Source organism: Suricata suricatta, chromosome 17, assembly GCF_006229205.1.
Source record: "Suricata suricatta isolate VVHF042 chromosome 17, meerkat_22Aug2017_6uvM2_HiC, whole genome shotgun sequence".
Classification (NCBI taxonomy): domain Eukaryota; kingdom Metazoa; phylum Chordata; class Mammalia; order Carnivora; family Herpestidae; genus Suricata; species Suricata suricatta.
The window spans coordinates 23,334,405-23,356,966 of record NC_043716.1 but is presented as its reverse complement, the minus strand read 5'-3'; the positions used below and the strand labels follow the sequence as shown (position 1 = coordinate 23,356,966).

At 51.4% G+C, this 22,562-nt stretch overlaps 1 long non-coding RNA gene across 1 annotated transcript in view; it reads left to right on the top strand.

Annotated features, from left to right (window-relative positions):
- Positions 1–2,876: 2,876 nt before the first annotated feature.
- Positions 2,877–22,562, top strand: part of LOC115281812 — an 85,883-nt gene continuing 66,197 nt past the window's right edge. The window contains exon 1 of the long non-coding RNA XR_003904417.1: positions 2,877–2,999. This is a non-coding gene — a long non-coding RNA (uncharacterized LOC115281812). The remainder of the gene's footprint in view (positions 3,000–22,562) is intronic.

The following is a 22,562-nucleotide window of genomic DNA, read 5'->3' as shown; positions in this document are numbered from 1 at the left end:
CATGTGTGCCTTAGCCTCTGCACGTGCACCCCCACTTTCTCTGAATGGCAGCTAGCAGATGTGTGGACATACATGTAGTCACACATGTGGACATACAAATGCAGTCTTAGTCCACTTGAAAAAAAAAAAATGAACACCAAACCTCATCTCACACCATGCACCGAAGGTAACTCAAAATGGAGCGTAAACCTAAATGCGAGATGGAAAAACAGGAAAACTTCCGGAAGAAAAAAGAAGGCCTTTGCAAGCTTGGGGTACACAGAGCTTTCTCAGGTAGAACACAATGATGGCTGGAGCTCTATGGTTTTAAGCATGAGCTTTGAAATCAGAAAATCTCTTGTTGATTCCGTTTTACTATGTAAACCTGGGTAAGTTATTTGCTTGCTCTGAGTCAGATGCCTAATGTACATTGGAGGTATTACTACTACCTACCTCTCTGGATGCCTGCAAAATCCAGGGAAATAACACAAGTGAAAATTAAAAGCCGGGACCTGCCACACAAAAGTCAGGTAAATACAAAAAATCAGTTTTGTGTATTGTAACTATTCACACGCATCTACCTAGGTAAAGCTCCTAATGGCAGTCTACCACTCACACACCTTCCAGCCCAGGTGGGGGTGGGTGGGCCGGTTGACCATCCTCCCTACCTAGGGAAGTCCCTTCCCTGTCCCACACCCTTCTCCACATCAGCCGCCCAGTTGCCAATCAACCACCCTCCCCAGGCTCAGCCCATTAGTACAGCTCCCTGGGGGAATCTATTTTTTAAAGGTTATTAGCAGATTATTGGTTCTTTATCAACCTCAGGGCCCCAATCTCCAATCTCCCAATGAAGCCATTGTCGCCTAATAAGATGCACTTGATGATCTCCAAGTGCAGGTAGTAGAGGGCCTGGTGGGGGTGGGGCAGCTGGAAGGAGGGAAGGGTTAACAGCACCGCCCCAGCCCCCACCCCCTTGGTCCTCAAATAGCTGAACTACTGTATGTTGTAGTTTTCAACTGCAAATCATCTTTAATAGCAGACATCACGGGATGGCTCATTACATTAAGCTATTTTTCATGCTATCTGCTGTAATATCCTCTAATCCAATGCGTTTCAAATCACCTCGGGCTAAAATAAGAGACATAGCGATGTAATAGCCTAGTGTATTAGTGGGTTAATTGCCCTGTTGTACTCTTTCTAGTAGCTATCTCTGGAATGACTTCTATATTAATTGTAAATTGCTTAATACATTTAACTCCTTGCCATCACCCCATCCCCTAAATAAGGAGGCTACTACCAAGTTGCTTGATGGGAGGGTGTGTGTGTGTATTTTGTGGGTGCTCCTGTCCAATCCTGGACTACCTCTGTCTTCTCAGCCTGAATTGGCAGAGAAACTTGGAACATACTTCCTAGACTAATGAGGGGAAGCGAATGAGACAGCATTTATTGAACACCTGCTATATGCCAGGCCCTGGGCTAGGCCCTTTCTTCACATGCAGTCTCCTTGGAGCCTCATAAGACCCTGAACAGTGGCAGCAGTCTCTCCAGAGGTCATGTGACTTATTCAAGGTCACAGAGCTAAGACCTGATGAAGGTGGATCTGTGCCCAGACTTGAGGGCTCCTAGAACCATAGTGCCCGGGAGTGGGATGGGACCCTAGTAGGGCTTTGAACACTAGTCAGCTGTAGTCAGTTGGGTCCTGGGGAGGACCTTCTGATCTAGAGGGGAGACACACAGCCCTTTATCTGAGGGGGTCCTCCATTTGAAGGGGGAGGCAAAAGCCTCTATTCTAGGGACACAGTCCCTGTTCTGGGGAGCACCCAGTGTGATGGGAGGGATACAACCTCTGCCCTGAGGGGTGGACTCTCCAGAATGATGAGGAAAGCCATTTCTGTCCCCAGGAGAACCCACACTCAGGGAAGGGGGGGGATACCAGTCCCACTCATCCACACAGAGGAAGCAGTGATAAGGTACAAATGAATCTGGATCTGAGACAGAGTGAATGGCCACTGCAAATAGTGTGCTCATGATGAGGGCAGAACTCAGCCCGTTGGCATGCCCAGTGCCTCAGATCCAGACCAGGGAGGGGGCCTAACCCCGGGCGGGGGGGGTGGGGGTGGGAATGCATGTGTCTCAGCTCAGTGCCTTCCTCTCCCTTCCACGGTTACTGTTCACTTCCCTCTGGGCTGAACCCCTCTCAGGGCTGACTGGCAGGTGGGGGCACCTCAGGCCACCACAGGGCTGGAGACCTCCTCCTCACACATGGTTCTGGTTCTAGGTGCCAGCAGCCTCCACCTGTTCCCCCTTCTCCAAAGGGGCCTCAAATGTCCTGCTAGCCCAGGACCTGGGGTCTCTCCTGTATCCACGCCCCCTCATCCTCTCTGGAGGAACAGTGGAGATCCCTGAGGGGGAGGAAAGAGAAAGATCAGGGAGGGAAAAGGGTGAAGGAAGGGAGCAGAGCTAATGAAGCCATGTCAAAACAGTCACTGAGATGGGTTAAATGTTCACCTTTCTCAGATTAGCACTTTTAGCACAAGTACACTCGCTGCCTTGTGAGTGACATTCTTGAGGTAGTTACCGGATCAAAACCTATTCCAGTTGGGCTTACTCCAGGCACCAGGCTGGGCAGAGGGACCCAAACGTGAAGTTGCACACTGAGCACCTTCTTGCTGCAAGCCCGGGTGTCCTTACAACCTCATCCTGGGCTGGAACCTACATTTGAGGCTCTTGGTGAGTTTGGAGCGGACACTGTGGCCGCCTGGTCCCCGAAATAGGTCTTTGGGGCAACAAAAAGAGCGAGAATGAAAAGGAGGCAGCGGGAGGGGGGCGGGGAGGAAGGCAGAGGCGCAGCAGAGGGGCCGTGGGCGTCCCTTCCGCGGGCCTTCCCGGAGGCGGCGGGGGGCCGGCGGCGGCTTTGTTGGCGGCCGCTCGGGAGCAACCTTGAGCGCGGGCGCTGCGACAGTGATTTAGGTGCTGGCATTGGAGCGTGAAGGTAAATGGCCACATTTCACCGTCAGAAGGTGAGCCGGCGGCGCCCGCCCCTGCCCTTCCCCCAAGGCCCCGGCGGGGTGAGGGTGGGCGCTCCTCCCCACTCTCCCTGGACGCAGGCCCCGGCCTCCAGGCTGCCGGGGAGGACTCCCTGCCGCCCCGGCCCCTCCCTCCCCGGCCCGCCTGGCGGGAGGCTGAGTGCGCTGGGAACGCCGAGGAGGAGCGTCCTCGCCCGAGCTGCTCTGGGAGGGTTAAAAAAAATTTTTTTTTAATGTCTTTTAGAGAGACAGAGAGACACAGTGTGAGCAGGGGAGGGTCAGAGAGAGGGAGACAGAATCCGAAGCAGGCTCCAGGCTCTGAGCTAGCTGCCAGCACAGAGCCTGACGCGGGGCTCGAACCCACGATCCGTGAGATCATGACCTGAGCCGAAGCAGGACACTCAACAGACTGAGCCACCCTGGTGCCCCTAGGGGAGAGTTTAGAAGGCCTACCAGTGGAGGCACTTTGGGGGGCTGTCTGCTTCTGTCAGGGGAGGGGTAGGTGGGAGGCACCTCCCTGGTGCTTGTTGACGAACGAGCAGGGAGCTCAAACACCCCATCTTAACTCCCCACTGGGGTCCCGAGGCAGGATCTGCCTTCTGTCCACAGTGCCGATGTGAAAACTGAGGCTCATAAGGTTAAGGGACTTGTTGAAACCCACACAGCTGGGAAGGGGTGAGGAGGCTAGCGACGCAGGTGCTGGGGATTTCTGAGTCCTTCCAGAGCTCTGGAATCTGGATGAGGGTGCAGGAAATGAGGCATCCAGCAAACCTGCTGATTCCGGGAGGTTTTAAAAATAGCACATGCTCTTGATAGTTAAAAAGTCCAGAAATGTGGGTGTGATTAGGTAACCCTTCATCCTGACCACTCTACCCCTTCCTCCTTTGGACCCGCCTTCCTTGCCTAAGACCCCTGCCCCTCTCCCATGGTACTGCCCCTTGAAACTACCAGTTTTGAGTGGAGCACTTGTGAGTGCAGTGCTGAGATGAGTAATTTAATTCATTTTGTTCATTTGCTGAGAAAGAGGACCAAGCTGGGGCCTGTGTGCATTGCTTGAGTAAGGGCATAACATGGCGAGAGAGCCCCCAGCCCATTGCTTTCCAGACTTGGGGCAGGGCTATGGAGCCAAAGGCAGAGTAGGGAAGGGGTAGGGGAAGAGTAAGCCTAGGGCTCAAGGTCTGGGCCAAGAGAGACTTCTTGCACTGACAGCCTATGCAGAGGTCTCAAGCCAGTGAAAGGGAAATAGCTCCCTGGCTTCACTTCGAGCAGCTTTTATTATTCATAGTAGCTGGTTTTCCTTGGGCACCTACTGTGTGTTAAATATTCCTTTAATTGTCCCAGCAACCCTGTATGAAGTGTGTATTGTTATCCCCATTTTGTAGATGGGAACACCGAGGCCCAAGGCCTGGCTCCTGGAAGCCCTCAGTAGACACACCTCTTGCTATTCTTGTCTTTAAGTAGATGAAGGCATCAGGATGGCACCACCTCACCTTTCAGCCCATTATTTCTGTGCCTGGCTCTGAGCGCCAGGGATCCAACTTCCTAGCCAGGGTTTCAAGGTACACCTCTCCCTCCTAACTTCTTCTTAATTAGCCTTTGTGCTTCTGTCTGGCCCTGGATCTAGGGTGATGCATGTGGGAGCATGTGTGTGCATGTAAACATGCCAGAGAGGGAGTGGGTAGCTTCAGAGATGTCGCTTGTCCTGTGAAGAAGTTCAGGCAGAGTGGAGGGATGGGTGTTCCAGAAAAGCCCTTCCCAGGATGGGGTCTGATCCTAGGTCCAGGATTTTCCTAGCTTCCACCAGAGTGGGGAGCTTCAGGACCCCCCAATCCCACCAACCACCATTTCTGATCTGGGACAGTCACATGCATGGAGGTGGGCTGTGCAGGCTAACCTCTTGCCTTGGTGGCAAGACCAGGGGTCTGTTCTCCTTCTGGGTCCTCAGTACTCTGCTGTGCCCACCCTGGTTCTTTGTGCAGTTGGTCCAACCCCATCTTTTGAGAGCTAAGGAGAGAGAGAGACACAGAAAAGGGGAGTGACTTGCACAAGGTCACACAGCGGGTTAGAAGCAGGCCTTCAGACAATGCTAGGGATGACAGCCTGATGAGAATCTCATAGTTTTGGAGGGGTCCTAAGTATTGAGGAGTGCCCCTCCCTCTTCTTTCCTGGGGTGTTGTCAGTTTGAGCACTGGCCACCCCCTCCCCGTCTCCACATACCAGGCAGAATTGTCTTAATGCAGCAAATTGTTCATATGCGTGTAAGCAAGTATCTCCTGAAATTATCTCTTATCACCAAATAGCCTGCGATGCTCACCCCGCTGGAGGGCTGGGGTTGTCTTTCAATCCACTGACGCTGGGGAGGGGGCAGGAGAGGGGGGCTGGCTGACACCAAAAATAAACCGGCGGAGCGGGGATGGTTGTCGTGAGGGGCAGAGCGAAGTTGTCAGGCGGCGAGAGCGTGTGAGGCGGCAGGACGATAATGTGGCATGACACTTCTGAAATGAGCGGCCCGTTGCCATGGTGAGCAGCCAGGAGGGACCGGCTCTCCCGAGGCTGAAATAAAACACGCTTTAAATGATGTTTGATTAGAATTTAGATCATGTAACCGAATACCTCAGTCCTCTTCTCTGTGCTTTTTCTGCTTTTCTTTTTAGTTCTCCCTTTCTTCCCTCCATCCCCTCCCCTCCCTAACCCGGGGCAGACAGAGACACACACATTCAGACAGGCTCACACCCACATGCAATGTGTATACACATGCACACACACGCCCTTCTCCTCCCCCTCTTCCCCCCAGTTGTTCCATGCCTTGGAGGACCTTGTTTCAGAAAATCCAGCTCAGAGCAGAAGCCAAGGACCCCTTGGTGGGGGTGGAGGCTGGTCACAACACTGGTCTCAGAGTCATGGGTTTGAGTCTCTGTTCTTCTACTCCAATAACAGTGATAATGAAACAATTCAAATGGTCTGAGCCTCTCGTCTGTGCAGCGCCTCATCCTTCTACAAAGCTCTTCCAAATGCAAGCTCGTATTTTATTTTCATTGCAGCCCTTTGCCTAGTTACGATCATACCCATTTTCTAGATGAGGAAGCAGAGGCTCCAAGAGGCCAAACATCTTGTTTGGGATGTGAGTCCAGTGCTTCTGTAGGCTGTCCTTTGGGCTCTTAGGAGAAGCCACTCTAGGAGGAAGGAAGCACAGCCAGCTGTCTGTCCTCTGAACCCTCAGACCTTTACTTGTGTAATCCATTCAGTATTGGTTCTGGCCTGTGTGAACCATCCGCAGGATGGGCAGAGAGGCCCTGACCTGCTTCTAGAGGAATTTGTGATTTTCTGGCTACATGCCCCATTTTTTTGTTTGGCAACAGACTTGTATTATATCTGTAGTGGTTTTTCCAGGGCATGCTGCCCATGAAGGGCAGACAGCCAATCCTGGGGCTTGAGGACACTGCTGCTGAATTACCCAGAGTGGGTAACAAGGGTAGGCTGGCATGTATGAACAGGGCAAGCAGGGATACTCCCCAGAACCCCATCATCTTGCACCTTGGACCTTCTCTGAGGGCCTGGGGAGGTTATCAGCTTCCTATTTCTTTGTCAAAGAGACATGACTTGACCCAGTGTCCATTTTCCCTAGCAGACTAGTGTGTCCAGATTGTCTCTCATATCAGCCAGTCCCTCCAGCCATTCGGTCACTCAGCCATCACAGACTTGTTCAGCACCAGCCGGGACTCTTACTGGGCCTGGTCTTCACCCTCACAAATGTGGGGCTTTGTGGGCCAGGGGCACGCACATGGGGACAGACAACCAAACACACCTGAGAGTGTGTGCATGCACACACACACACACACACACACACACACACACACACACAATCTCCTTCAGTGGAAAGTATGAAGTGTTCTGATGGAGGAAGGAGCAAAATGCTCTGGGAGACTCCCTGTGTCTGCTGGGAATCAAGGAGAGCTTCTCAGAGGAGGTAATATTTGAAGGAAAAGTAGGAGTTTTCTAAGTGGTCAGGCAGGAAAGGGCAGCCTAGGAGGAGAGACCTTGATGTGCAGAGATTCACCCTTCCCCAGAAGGCTGGAAGCTCCCTGGAGGGATTGTATCTCTTCCAGAAGAATTTGAAAGATGGAGACTAGGGGCCTCTGTCCCCTTCCCCCACGCAGGAAGTGGGGCCCCGAGGGTAAGGTGTTATCTGCAATTTCTTCTGCTTATTGCTCCAAGGGAAAAGGCATTTATACTTTCTTAAATTTTTTTTTAAAGTTTGTTTATTTCTGAGAGGGGGGAGGGGCAGAGAGAGAAGGGGACAGAATCTGAAGTAGGCTCTGAGCTGACAGCAGAGGGCACAGACTGTGAGACCATGACCTGAGCAGAAGTCCGACACCTAACCAACTGAGCCACCCAGGGGCCCCAGAAAAAGACATGTATATCTCTGTATATCCTGTTTGCTCTGTGAAAGCTGGGACCCTGCCTTACAGGTACATGTGTATAACCTGGTCCTAGCCTACCTTTCTGGCCCTTGTGTCTCTCAACCTGTCCTGTTCCAGAGCACTCAATTCTCGGTGCCCTTTCTTTCACACAGCTGTGCAGACGCAGAGTGCCCTCCAGGAGTCCTCTCACTCATCCTCAAGCCAAAAATTTACTCTGGTTTTTTTTTTTTTTTTTTTTTTTGGTGGGCATAGCTCTGGAATATCCTTCTTGACCTGAGGGTATATGTCTTAGTCAGCTCGAACTGCTTTACAGAATATCATAAACTGGGTGGCTTGAACCACAGGAATTTATTTCTCACAGTTCTGGGAAGTCCAAGGCCAAGGCACTAGCTCATAAGGTTCCCTGGTGAGAACCTATTTCCTGACTTGGAGAGGGCTGCCTTCTTGCTGCATCCTCAGATGGTGGAGAGAAAGCTCTGGTATTGCTTTGTTGTCTTCCAATGGCATTAATCACTTCATGGGGCCATACCCTAGTGACCCCATTAAAGCCAATTACCTCCCCCAAAGCTGCACCTCCAAATACCATCACACTGGAGATTAGGAATTCGACATGGATTTTGGGTGGACACAGATTTTCAGCCTACGCAGCATGTCTGTTATATGTAGTTCAGATTCCCATGTTGTCTAGTCGTTTCAGGTATGTCTTCAACTTGACCGTAAGCTCCTTGAGGAGCAAACTATAGATGGCAGCAGTTGTGTGTTGACATATTTGATCATAACAAGTATCACAGGACCAAAACAGAGTTTACCCCCAAGGACCCCCAGTCTTACCCGTCGTCTGCCGCCAACAGTTTCTATGTTTGATCCTTTTTGGGCCCAGTTGTTCTACCCAGGGGTAGAAATCAGAAATTGAAAACAGCCCAGAAATCTCAGATTACCTTCCTTCACAAGGGGGAGGGCATCCCTCCTGGGGGAAGGAATGGAAGAGGATAAAAGACAGAGGGGAGAGCACAGAAAGCTGGGTACCTGCAGGGGCTGGGTTTGGCGAGCACTAGAGGAGACTGAGGCACCACGGCCCAGCCGTGGGGGGCTGTGGGCGATGGAGGAAGAGGGCTCCAGGAAGCATTACCTTATTTTAGGATTCATAATGCCCTTGGAGATGCATGGTAAGAACCGGAGCTGCATTTCCATGTTGTTGTGGTGATGGACTGATGTTTCCTCTGAATGCTGCACCATGCAGAGCTGGCTGCAGGGTGGCCCAGTGTTAGCTGGATTATGTTGTCTTTTGGGGACCACCTGCCCTGGGTCCAGGAGCTACCTTTACCTAAATTGTTTCCAGTTCTTATAGCAACACAGCAAGTTCAGTGGTAGGAAAGGCAGTTTATCAATGAGAAAACTGAAACACTGAGCAGGGGTAGAGAGAAGGGCCCTGGCCCTGACTTAGACCTTTAACCTTTCACCTCCAGCCCTAGAGCTCTGTTTTAGTCAGGGGCCACCATGGCCATTAAGCTCTGTTTTGTGGGAGATGTAGTAGGCTCATTAGGCTAGAAAATGATTATATCAGCTCCACTCTGTCCGTGGGGTCAAAGGTGGGCCAGCCCCAGGTCTCTGCAGCCGTAAGAGCTCAGATGACGTGTTAGCAGGGGAAAGCCCTCTGTGAAGGCTGAAATGGGAAGGAATGGTGGGGTGTTCTGGGAGATGTGCAGAGGGAGGGGCTAGAAACTGGATTACTGATCCTGAGGCTTGTGGCTGCGGGCAGTCTTGACCACACGGCCAGTATATCAGCAAGCTTCACCTGTTGGTGTGTGGGGCCGCTTTGGTGAGGGGAAACCTTACAACTAAGAATAACTTTATTTGAGGGTGAAAGGGTGGGCCAGGTTCAGCCCAGTATGGGAGGAACGGCCAGGGCTCGGGGGTCAGAAGATCTAGGTTCTAGGCCCCCAAATTTGACTGTAGGAGAGCTCCTAAATTTTGCTGTCTGCTTCGGTTTCTCCACTGATAAGTTGTGGCTGCAAAAGCCCCTGTTGCTCACCTCAGAGGATGCCACAAAGTGATGGTGATTTGAGAGGTCAAGTCCACTGTTCGCATGTGAGCTTGGCGGGGTTTGGGGTCACAGTAACTCTTTAGAAGACCAGCCCATCACAGGCTTACTCTGGGCACTTACAGCCCCATCAGGGTGGATGTCATTAATGAGATCTCTACAGGGACAGGAAGGGGACCAGACATGGTTGGAATCTAGGGAAAGACAGAGCTGAAGAGGGGATCCTGGCTGACACAGGCTGTCATCCCTGCCATTCAGGACTCTGTGGGAGAAGGAATTCTTTGTCACCCCCTTCCCTTCCATCAACTGACTTGGAGCCCAGTAGTGAACAGTAATAGTAAAAAACAAACAAACAAACAAACAAACAAAACCACAACAAAAAGCACTGTACATTTACTGAGGGGTTATCATATGTCAATCTCTATTCTAAGCACTTTACCTGGAACGGCCCATTTCTGCCTCAGAACAATCTTACGTAGAGAGTACTGTTTGTGTCCCTACTTTATGGATGCAGGATCCAGAGCAGTTAAATAACTTCCCCACAGGCAGAGCCTGTAAGTGGTGGAGTCATGACTCAGTCTTGGATGGTCCAGGGTGTGTACTGAGCTATGCTGTCAGGAAGTAATCCTGAATCCTTTATACCTCAGAGCTTAGCTCTTCAGCGGAAGGGATCTCATTCCCCCTCCCTCCCCATGCTCACACTAGGAGGAGGTCCTCTCCTCTCTCCAAACAGAAGACCCAATTTGAGTTCCCTCTGGCTGCTTATGTGTTCTTGGGCAAATTAGTTTTTCTGTAAAATGGGAAGAACAAACAGGTGTTAGATGTCTATCATGTGCTACATTTAATTTAAACCTCACCACAACCTTCTGAGATTGGCATTATCTCCTCCAATTTATAGCTGGGGAAGTCAATGCACAGAGGGCTTAAGCAAATGACCAGGGCCAGATGAAACAGGCTGAAACTGAGCTTTGTCTGACGCTGGAACTTATGCTCTTTCTGCCCCTCTTCGTTCCTCAAAGTGTGATCCACAAAGCCTCAGTGTCTGGGGTTGTCCATAAGTGTTATGGAGAGAGAAAGCAAGAAAGAAAGCAAGGAAGCAAGGAAGGAAGGAAGGAGAGAAAGAAAGAAAGAAAGATAGAAAGAAAGAAAGGAAGGAAGGAAGGAAGGAAGGAAGGAAGGAAGGAAGGAAGGAAGGAAGGAAGAAAGGAAGGAAGAAAGAAAGAAAAAAGAAAGAAAGAAAGAAGAAAAAGGTTTTATGATCAACTGGGTTTAGGGAAGGCAATTTTCTTTCTTTCATTCTTTTTTTTTTTTTTTAAGTAGGCTCCATGCCCAACGTGAGCCTTGAACTCACCCCCGAGGTCAAGAGTGGCATGCTCTACTGACTGAGCCATAGGAAAGGCTATTTTCAAAAAGTTAAATAGATTCCTTGCTGCAAGACTTCTCAGAGCCTTTATTATGCTGGTGTGTATTGGGTAGTTCCAAGAGAAGAGCATTGTAAGTATCAACTACTTTGCTGTGAAAAGTTTTGTTGAGAAGAATCTTGTGGCGGAAATGTCCCCTGGAGTTCACTTTGGGAAATGCTGTGCCTCACCCTGCTATTCCCCAATAACAACAGTGCTGACAACAGCAGTAACAGTAGCATATGAAAGAGGTCATCACTATCATGTTAGCTTTGTCTCAGTTGCAATGATATTTTTGTGTCCAGGATATTTTGAAGCTTTTTCAAAAAACGGCCCTTCTCGTTGTCACACCCTTCTTCCTTTCTTGAGCTCAGGCAGTTCAAGCCTGTGGGGTGCATTGTTCTCTGTGCCTGTAAGTCTTCTCACTTCTAAGCCTTTGCCTGGGCTGTGCCCCTCCATTGTCCTTCTCTTCCTCTACATCCCTGCCTCGTTCATGAGGGAAATGAGAGAGGTTTGGAAATGGAGAGCGACATGGCCTGGCACACGTAGTGAGATGGGGACCCTGCATCTCCTGCCGCTCTCCTCCAGCTTACTTCCGCGGGACACCCCTTCTGAGAGGCTGATGCTGCTGGGTTCGTCCCAGGGCCAAGCACAAGGCTACTCTGGGTCTCTCTCTGTCCTGTCACGTGGTTTCTGTTGTACACCATGGAAAGCCAAGGAAGGGCTTTCTTCTGGCATACTGTATTTATTTTTTCAAAAATAGGTTTGCTGAGGGGCCCCTGGGTGGCTTGGTTGGTTAAGCATCTGACTCTTGATCTCAGCTCACGGTCCATGAGATCGAGCCCTGCATCAGGTCTGCGCTGAAAGTGAGAGCCTGCTTGGTAGTCTCTCTCCCTCTCTCACTATCCCTCCCCTGTTTGCACTCTCTCTCTCTCTCTCTCTCTCTCTCAAAAAAAAGAAAGTCTTCTCCTTACTTTAAAAAAAATAGGTTTTCTGAGGTGTAATTGATATACCCATTCACCCATTATCATTATCATTTTTATTTGTTAATTTTTTTAATGTTTATTTTTTAGAAAGAATGTGTGTGGGGGGGGCAGAGAGAGAAAGAGAGAGAGAATCCCAAGCAGGGAGCTCAGTTTGGGGCTTGATCTCATGATCTCATGACCCCATGACTGTGAGACTATGACCTAAGCTGAAATCGAGTCTTATGCTTAACTGACTAAGCCACTTAGGCGCCTCTCATCTTCATTTTCAAATTGTTAATTAGAAAAATATCTTCGATAAGGAGCATAAATCAGTACACTAAATACCTGTGCGATCACCAGCCACCTCAGAAGCAGACCATTTCCAGTGTCCAGGACTTCCCACCATTAGACATTTTCCTGACTTCTAACACCGCGGAGGTTTATTTTCCAAAACTCGCCAACCTTTTCTTTTCCGCTTTCCTTCCTTTGCCTCTTCCTTCCTTCTTCCCTCTCTCCTTCCTTTCCTGTCTCTGTCTCCTTCCTCTCCCCCTTCACTCCCTTCTTCCTTTCCTGTTGGTTCTACTTTCTTTTTTTTTTTTTAATGAGAGCCAATCTTTTTTAAAAAAGGTTTTTATTATTTATTTTTGAGAGACAATGAGACAGAGCGCGAGTGGGGGAGGGGCAGAGAGAGAGGGAGACACGGAATCCGAAGCAGGCTCCAGGCTCTGAACAAGCCTTCAGCACAAAGCCCGATGCAGGGCTCGAACCCACAAACTGTGAGATCATGACCTGAGCCGAAGTTGGACACTTAACCGACTGAGCCACCCAGGTGCCCCTGGTTCTACTTTCAACTAGTTTTATTGAGGTGTAGAATACGACGCACAGTAAGAGAGGATGTGAAAACCTTCAACATAGTTGAGGTGTTGAAGAACGTGAAGCCTGGGGAGGCGGTGTGAGGTGGGATCAGGAGGGCAGAGGCCTGAACCCTGGATTGACCACTGGCAGCTATGAGGGCCAGTGCTTGTGACTGAACCTCTCCAGACCTCAGTTTCTTTTTCTGGGAAATGGGAATAATGACTGACTTCAAAGGGTGTTGGGAAGATTACATAAGGTAATTTTACCTTATGCCTGGGAAGTGTTCGCTGGGTGCCTGCCTGTGGGAAGCATCAGTAAGGGTCTGCCACATAACTACATTCTTATTAAGTTGAGACTTTGTGGACATGAGGTCTGCCGCCATTATTGAGCACTTATTGTGTGTTAGGGTGTTGCCTTTCATCTGCATGGCAATCCTGCAAGGAGAGATTTTCTCCACTTTGCAGATGGGCAAATGAGGCCTGAAGAGATAAATCCTAAAGACATAGATTGGGAAGCGTTGGAGCTGGAGCTCGAATCCAAGGAGTTTGGCCGAGTGCCCATGACCCTAACAACAGGGCAAGCCTTATATTCATGTCTCCTGGGCCATGGCCTTCCAACGCCTCCTCAGGGCTGTCTGTACCTGTGAGCTGAGTACCATCTTTTGCTGTGGGATCTTTTGTTCACGAGGTTGCCCCTCTGGACAAGCAGAGCAGTCCTCCTGGGGTCAGAGGCGAGGTTCTGGGGAGGGGATGAGTTGCCCAGGCGGGGTATTCAGGGGGCTGCCTGGTAGTAGAAGGTTCAGACTGCCCTGGGTGTAGGTAGTGCTGGGCCCTTCTGGAAGCATGACCTTCAGCTCAGGGAAGACTCAGAGTTGGGGGCAGGGGACAGCCCTGTGGGGTGGCTACATCTCACTAGCCTGGGGCATTGGGGAAGAGCAGCCCACACCCAGCAGCCTCTCCTTGAAGGGCCTCACAAGGTGGGGGTTGTGGAGGAGGGCCAGGAAGGCCTGGTGCAAGGTGTGCAGTGACTCCTTGAGAGGGGGTGGGGCCAAGGTGCTGTGATCTGTCACCCCTGCTGAATACTCAGTAAACACTGGGTCATGGGCGGGATTCCTGCAATGTCCCTCCCAACAGAAGGAGGGCTGGCCAGTCAGGGTCTGTGTCATCTCCATCAGATGAGTTCCCTAGACTGGTCCTGGGGCCGTGCGGCCTCCTTTCCACCCAACTCCTAGGACCCATATGTCCTGGTGTGGCCCAAGGTGGAGGGCAAAGAGGGCATCCCCAGCTGGTGTGCCAGCCAGCCCCTAACTTCTCAGTGGGCCTGGTGGCAGTGCTGACGTCCCTGCCCTGACCTCTGCGTTCCCCGGGGCCAGCCCGGACATCTGTATCCATCTTGCCCCAAACTCTGGAGATTCTGACACACTTCCTTTCATTGCTTCCAGCCATGTTATTTAAAGTAATTAACCTTAATTTATAAATTTTTATATCAAACTGCCTTTTAACTTTTAGAACTGGCAGGAGCAGCCTTATCCCTGGGCTCCTAATAGTTCTCCATTTAATCAAAATTCATCCATCAGGTTCCAGTGTTAAATCATCTTTTAATTGGGAGTTACATTCTGGTTAATAGTTTTATAATTCGCCTCCTCTAATAGTTTTTACCACAGGGATCTCTATTCCATTTTTCCTCACTCTATTATTGCCACACGCGGTTCTGCGGGGACGGCTTAGCCAGGCCCCGCCTCTCCGGCCTCTGCTGGCTGCCTCTTTTGTTCTTGGTGGTCTCATTAATTCCCGAGAAGAGTTCTCTTGCCTTCTCATTACGAGGGCACAACTGCTGTCCTCGAGAGGTGCAGCCCTCTCACTGCCGCAGCCTTCGGATTGTGGCCCCCGCTGCATCTCTCCAAGAGAAAGCCAGAGAGACACAGACCGGAGAGTGGGAGATAGAGACAGACAGACTGGCAATACCACAGAGAGGCAATACGGAGAGGAAGGAGGGTTCTGGAGGCCGCAGGTCAGGCCCACCGGGACAGGCAGTTGATGGGGGAGAGACAAGCAGAGGAGTTTGCAAATGGACAGGGACCCCAGTACAGTCTCTTTCCTGGCTCCTGTGCCCCTCCCCGCAGCCATGCCCCCTCTTACCTGGGAGTCATGATGGAGGAAGGACAGCGGCTCCGCCAGAGACCCCAGAGTGGCTGGGGCTGCAGGGTTCCTGAAGGCCGGCATGGAAGTCCAGGGCCCCTCCCCATTCGCTCTGGGCTGCTTCTATTGCTGCTCCTTGAAAATATTTGCAGAGAAGCCACCAGACCTGCTGCTAGGAGGGCAGGTCAGGAAGGGGGAAAGGGCACAGACACCACAAAATGGGAACGGGAGTAGAGTCAGGGACGAGGGGAGTCTAGCGCAAGAAAAGGAAGGAGAGGAAAGAGAAAGGGAGCGAGAAGGACAGAAAGGAGGACAGACAGACAGAGCAGGGTGTGGAGAAGGTAGACTGGTGCTCCTGTCAGGGAGCCCTGGACTGCGAGCAGGCATAACTGGCAGGCACATGCACATACGTAGTGTGCACACGCATGTGCCCTGCACACCCACATACTTACACAGACCTGAAACAGATCTAGAAGACGCTAGCGAGGGGTGCTGCTGGACTGGGGGCCGGACCTGGGGCCTGTGGGGGGGGGGTCTCTGAGAAGGCCTATTCTGGGGGTGGTGGCCATAAGGGGTGAGGGAAGGGTCAGAGCCGGGGCTGAGGCCACAGATGTGGGGTTCCCTGGGGAGAGGACTTAGAGGCTGGTCAACCATGAAGTCACGTCCTACGGAGTGCGCTTCCCTAACGCCCTCCAGTTTGTGACTTTCCATCTCAGTGGGTCTCAGCCCTGACTACATGCTGGAGTCACCTGGGGAGTGTTTAAAATCACAGGATCCCAGCCCGCCTCCCACACTGTGGTAGTTTAAAACTATTTCCACATCAGGGCACCCGGTGGCTCAGTCTGTTAAGCATCTGACTCTTGATCTCGGATCAGGTCATGATCTCACAGTTTGTGAGTTTGAGCCCCGCGTCAGACTCTGTGCTGACTGTGTGGAGACGGCTTGACAGTCTCTCTCCTTCTCTCTCTGCCCCTATCCCACTCGTGTTCTCTCTCTCTGTCACAAAATAAATAAACTTTAAAAAATTTTAAATACTTTTCCCTTCTAAAGATGGAATCAAATTCCCTTTCCCTAGAATGTGGGTTACTTCTAACAAACAAAAAAAGCAGAGTGACAGTGTGATTTAGGAGTTAGGGCATAAAAGCAGGGTGGCTTTCTCTTTACACTGTTTTGAATCAGTCACTCAGAGCTATAACCCAGCTGCCGTGTCACAGGGACATGTAAGCAGCCCTGTGGAGAGGCCCATGCGGCAAGAAACCAAAGCCTTCTGCTGCCAGCCAGGGGGTGACCACCTTGAAAGCAGATCATCCAGCCCCAGGCAAGCCTTCAGATGCCTGCAGCCCTGGCAGCCATCAAAACTACAACCTTATGAGAGATCGTGAGTTGGGACCACCTGGTCAGCTGCTCCCTCAAAATGCATGTGAGAGAAGAAACATTGTTTCAAGGGGCTACGTTTGGTGGGAGGAAATTTGTTATGCAGCAGTAGGTTACTAATACACATTTATTCCTTCAGTTTCCCTGGTGGTGGGGCCAGACGCTGGTGTGTTTAAAATCTCCCCAGGTACCCCAGTGTGCACCTAGAGTTGAAAACCATTGCCCTAAGACCTGTGTGTGCTTGTGAGAGTGTGTGCGCTTGTGTGCCTGGCTGTGTGCACATGCCAGGTGCTTGTGGATGGGGGGAGGTTCTGCATCACACATATTTGTCCGGATGTGTAAGTGCCAGCACCCCACAGGATGACCCCCTCTCAGAGTGAGTCAGTTCATGTGCCCCAGGTACCTGGGCCAGAGCCTGGCTCAGGAAGGTCTAGGGCACGGAAAGAGCCTTAGCGATCTTGTAGCCAGACCCATATGGATCATTCACTGCTTCCTCTCTGTGAACCTTTGCTGACCCTCAGTTTCCCCATTTGGGGAACAGGAACATATAGATCACCATTCTGCCCAGTCCTCTGAGGAGGCACTCTTTGTGCTGGCTGTATGCCTCCTGGTCAAATTGGCAATATTTTGGTAGCACTAGGACTTTTGCTGTAATAGCTGACCTGCAGCCATGCAGAAATGAAATCAATCCAATGTGAGGCCTCTCTGCAGGACTGGACCTGAAGGAGGGTCTGCCTTGTGGGACATTCCTAAGAGGAGGACAGTTTTAGTCATGGCTGCTTTAGGCTTTGAAGTCTGAGACTAACAGTCTTGCCCTCCTAATGCCAACTGGCTCAGACTGGCAGGATGAGGAGTTGGACTTCACATGCCAGAGAGTGAAGATGTTGCTTCTGAAGCAGGAAGCAGAGTAGTTTGCTTCCTTTTAGCTGAGGTAGGCTGGTGGTTCCAGCTGAGCCTAGACCTCCCTGGGCTTTGTGTCCTTGGCTGAGCTCCTTACCTTGCTGGGCTTCCATTTTCTCATCTTCGACATGGAGGAGAAAATACTCTCCCACCTTGTACATGTGACATGCTGTGATCTGTTCACTGGGGTGAGGAGCCTGTGAGGTTGGGAGAGGGGGGACTCTGCTGTAGGGAAGCTCCCCATGGCTCCCAACATCTGTAGACAGAATTGATCCCCATTCCTGGCTCTTACTTACTCTGTGACTTTAGGCAAGCCACTGCGCCTCTCTGGGCCTTGGTCATCACATGTTGGTAATAATGCCTGTCTCGTGGGGGTGGGAAGATGGAATAAGATGCTGCGTGCACTGCACCTTGCATGGTGCCTATAGCACCCAATAAAGGGCAAATTCACTTTATAAGAGCCTCAGCCAAACTTTTTCAGGAGGAAATGGAAAACATGCTTTCTTTTTCATGGAAAATGGTTTCTCATTTCCATGGGAAGGGGAGGAGGGAAGGGGAGGAGGGAGAGGAGGAGGAGGAAAGCAGCATTTGTGGTGAGCCCCTCATGGGCCCCAGGAGGGCTGTGCTCTGGCTTCCAGCTCACTGTGGCATTTAAGCCTCATGACAATGAGGATGATCAATGTCATTTTACAGATGAGAAAACTGAGGTTCAGGAAGGTTAAGGAGCTTCTAGCTCAGTGTCACACTGCTAAGGAATAAGGAACCAGGGCTAGGGCCTAGGCTTAGTGGCTGCAAAGCCTGGGATTTCTCACAGGTACTTGAGGGCTGGGAAAAGTAGAGACTGGGGTGCTGCCTGCTCCCAATGGGGCACTCCTTCCAGAGGCTGTCACCAGGGTAGAGGTAGGTGGATGGACATGATGGTGGAAGAGTCAGTGAGAGGTGTCCAGGAGTGCCCTGAAGCTTGAAGGATTTAGGTTAGACTTTCAGGAAGAATACAGGTACTGAATGCTCAGGGTGGCTGCAAGGAGCCTGTGAGGACTTCTTCCTGGGGGCACTCAGGGACCATGAGGAGTCAGGCTCCCCTCACAGGCAGTCAGCCTGAGCTTCGGAAGAGGATGAAAGTTGGTCCTTTGGGGAGGCAGAGGTGTCATCAGATTGACCTCTGCAGGGACCCACCAGTCTACGTCGGATGGACAGGCCACCTCTGATGTTGCTGGTGCAACTAGTTGGTCAAGTTCACAGTTTCCATACACCACTTGTAAGCAGAGTGACTTTGGACAAGCCACCTAACTCCCTGTGCCTCAGTTTCCTTATCTGTAAAATAGGGAGAAGAAATCTGTTTCATAGGTGGAATGAGCATTAAATGAGATAAGCCCTTTATAGCGTTTAGTCAACTGCTTAACCCGAGAAAACCACCAGTACGTGGTAATCACTGTTATGAATTGTCTGAGAAGACAAGAGGAAACAGCACACCTTTTCAGTCTGGAGTCCCCCCTGGCAGTGCTGAGTGGCCTATCTTACTCCTGCTCTTCCCTTCTGTGAGATCTTGAAAATATCCACTAAATCTCTCTAGACTTCAGTTTCTGTGACTACCAGATAGGACCTCAGTCCTGCTCATCTGGGGACAGAGAGAGACCTCAATGGCCAGAAATGTGTTATAGATGCTCTGGGTTGGAGTCTACCCTTCATCCTGTTCACATGGTATTCTGATGGGGCTCCCAATAATAAACTTTGTCCTCACCCCCATAATAAATTGAAAAAACACGAATTATGTTAACCTCCTCTGGTGCTGGGCTCTGTGCCCGTGTTACCAGTAGTACTTGTTGGGCACTAGCTCTGTGTTCTTAATGCTGCAGGACCATCTATAAGCTGCACAAACATGGGAGCAATGGCCATGGTCGTTCCTCCTGTATGGATGAGGACGATGCAGCTTTGGGCTCCTCGGTAACTTGCCCAAGGTCACAGCGGAAGACAGGCATCTGGCTGTAACTCAAACACACCCCCTTATGCCTTCAAAGCTGCATTTCTCACTCTGTCCATCCTATTACTTCCTGCTGGATCTGGAGGGCACTCCTGGAAACTCAGGATTATTATCATTTCTACAATGAACAGTCGAGATTCCCAGAAGTTTAAGGTCTTGTCCAATGCTCTTTGCAGTGGCCAAATCCAGGTACCTCTGACCCCGGGACCCTGTTCGCTCCTGCCCTAATGATACCTTGCCCCTGGGGGACACAGATGCCTTTGGTCCTAGTATCTGTTTTCCTATTTTCTTTGCTATCTGCTGTATCGCTAAGCAAGCCTCTGATTTCTAGGGGTTGTGCCTGCTGTGGAGCTCTGTAACTTACAGAGTTGCTAAGGGAAGAGTCCTTGCCTGGGCCACAGTCCTGGAACTGAGCTCTGTGTAGTGACATCCAAGGATTGTTGAAAGAGTCACAGTCCCCATGGCACATTATCCAATATAAGCGCTTTCCTTTGACAAACTCTCACTGAGCCCATTTCACAGATGAAACAGCTGTTGCTCAGAGTCCGAATTGGACCGTGTCATCGAGGAGCCGGAGCAGCTGAGACTTGGCTGACTTGGCCAATGGGCCTGGCTGGCTCCGGTCTCTGGAATAACAAGAGGTGAGTGCAGGGACAGAGAAAGAATGGGGGAGCCAGAGTGAGGGAAGTGAAGCTCAAAGCAGAGCTGGCCCCTGGAGGTTGCAGGAGCCCCAGTGTTTGTAGGGGTCTGAGGAAGGGGACAGAGAGATCTGTTGATGCTTTCAATGCCCTCAGCTATGGGAGCCAGACTGGCACCCCCTCTGAGTGCCAGTGGGACTGGGTGCTGATCAGCCTCCAGGCCCACTCTGCGACCTTCCCAGGAGGGCTGTCCCTGAGCCCAGGGGTGATGGAACTGAGGGGACCGACGGGGGACCCAGCAGCAGAAGGGGAGCCGGGCAGAGACACTGTTCTCATGAAATCTCAGAGCTCCTCTCTCTGTCCTTTCAGGTGTGGGAGGTGTTAGGGCCCCTTCAGCCCTTTTAGAATGAAGTGTTTATTTTCCCCAGTGGGTGGAGCAGGTTCTGGAGGGAAGGAGTGGAGGAGAATAGGCAAGAGTGGAAACTTGGAAAAACCCAGGGATAGAAGGAAAGAGCCCAGGGAGGCCCAGGAGCAGCCCAACCAGAGGCTGTAGATTGTAACAGGCAGGAGAGCTTGCGTCTCTGGAGTGCTGGTGAGGCTCCATGGTCTCTGTCTCTGTGGGGAAAAAAATGGGGAGTCTGTGGCACGGGGAGGAGGCCCAGCTTTCCCTCAAATCCCATTTGGGGATAGAGGGGGGAGCAGGCAGGGCTTCTCCACGCCAGGGACCCTCCCCTTCTCCTAGTCCAGATCCACGGGCTCTCACTCCCTTCCCCAGCACCTCCCCCCATCTGGCTTGCACCTAGGAGAAGCCTCTGGTTCCTTGAACACCATTCCCAGGATAGTGGGCTACCAGGCTTCAGCCTCACCTCCAGAAGGGGCAACCGAGGCCCTGGCAGGTTTGATTAGATGGGGTTGGGTTCATCTGAACTGTGGTTGAGTAGTGGCACAATCTAGAGTCCACTGATGCCAAATCCTGGCTGAATTTTGGTCCTTATTATCCTTCTAGGAGGAGGGGGGACATATCAAAGCCCCTTTTCACCCCAACACCACACAGGGGACTTTCTAGTGGGGCGTGAGTGAGGCTAAGAGGCAAGGGGGAGTGGAGGAAGGGCAGGATGCATTTATCAGGGGCCTCCTGGGGGCGGGCATTTTATATACCTGCCCTTTTGACTCATCACCATCTGTGGGGCAGAAATTATGACTCCCTTTTACAAGGGAGGAAAGGTTAATTAAATGGCCCATGGTCGCTCAACCTGTGAGTGATAGCAATCAGGATTCGAATCCAGTTCTGGCTCCAAACCTAGATGCTTCCCAGGCTGCTGTGTGCATGAGGTTTGGAGTGGACATGGAAAGAGCAGCTGCCCTCAAACTGGGGCACAGGCTGGGAGTGGGGGCATTGCCGGCGTCCACCAGGGCAGGGTGGACAGATACCTTGTGCACTCAGACCTGGAAAGCTTCAGCTAGAATCCTGGCTTTGTCACTCCTCACCTGTGTTTGGCTGGATGAGACCCTTCTCCTCTCTGAGCTACTCGCAGGAAGATGGAGTGGCTGTGAGGTGTCTCCCAGCTGTTTGGTAAGCAAATGACTGAAAACACAACTGAAAGTGTGAGGAGAAATCCCATTTATTGTATCTTGGATTTAAGGTTGGAGGGCCACCTTGGACTGGGGACAGCATCCCTGCAGGACCTCGACCCTGAGTCTCTGTCCCTCTCAACCCACCTAAATGGGGTCCTCTGGCCCTCCCTGCACATCATGTGGACACCAAGAGACCAGCTGATAGGCAGTGGGTGGGGTGCACATACTGGTGGCCCCAATTCTGGTGGCTGTTTGTCACACTGTGGCATCTCTTTCCCTATGAAGGCACCCTGAGATCTCTTTTTCTGCGCTAGGTTAGTTGCTGTTAATTAAACCAATTGTTGGACTTAATGCCCATCCCATTAACATGTCTCCTAGACCCCATTAATCACCCACCAGTGGAGGAGCGGGATGGGAGGTGAGGGTGGGGGCAGAGGAAGGATCCTGAAAATCGAGTCTGGTGGCCTTAGGAAGAGAAGGGGCCTGATAGACTTAAGCCCATACTTTTTGGGAGTCTTGGAAGCTTCATTCCAGCTGTAAAATCCTGGAAGCCTGTAGCTGCTGCGTCCTGTGAGGTTCAACTGCCGCCTTATGGCTGCTATGGGACCTCTTCACCATTCAGCTTCCCTGGGGCTTCTGGGGCAAGGCTAGTGAGCGTAGAGGCGACTGCATGGGGTGAAGGCAGGGGCCAAGAGCTCATTCTGGGGGTCAGGAAGGAAGGCTGGACAGGAGCGAGGGCTGGAGAGCCTGGGTTATCCCCTTCCCTCCTATACACATCCGTCCCAGCCCCGTTTCTTCTGCTGCTCCTTGGGGATAGGTGGGGCTCCCCCAACACCTCACTTCGCTGCTCAGGCCTTCCTGGGAGCAGGTGGACCTAGAGGCAGGTTCTGGGGCCCTGGGAGGGATGCTCAGACCTCCACTGGGCCTCCCCTTGGTGACTTCTTCCTTCCTGCCTCCCTCCAGGGGGACCCTGCCCCCTCCTGGCAGTGTCAGGGGCCAGCTGGGGCAGGGAGGGAGCTAGGGTGGGGCTAGCAGAAGGTGCATAAATCATTATTGGCGAAGACCTCAGCCCTGAGCCGCCGGGTGGAGGCTGCTGCTCACGGTTCAGGCCAGGGCATAAATCATAATTCCTCTACAATAGATCCTTTTGCAGCCGCCATCAGGAAAACTGTGTTGGTTTTATCGATTTTTTGACATGGGGGCCTAGGCAGCGGGCGGCTCCTGAATCATTATGAAATGAAACTGATTAGGAATTCATGGAATACTAAA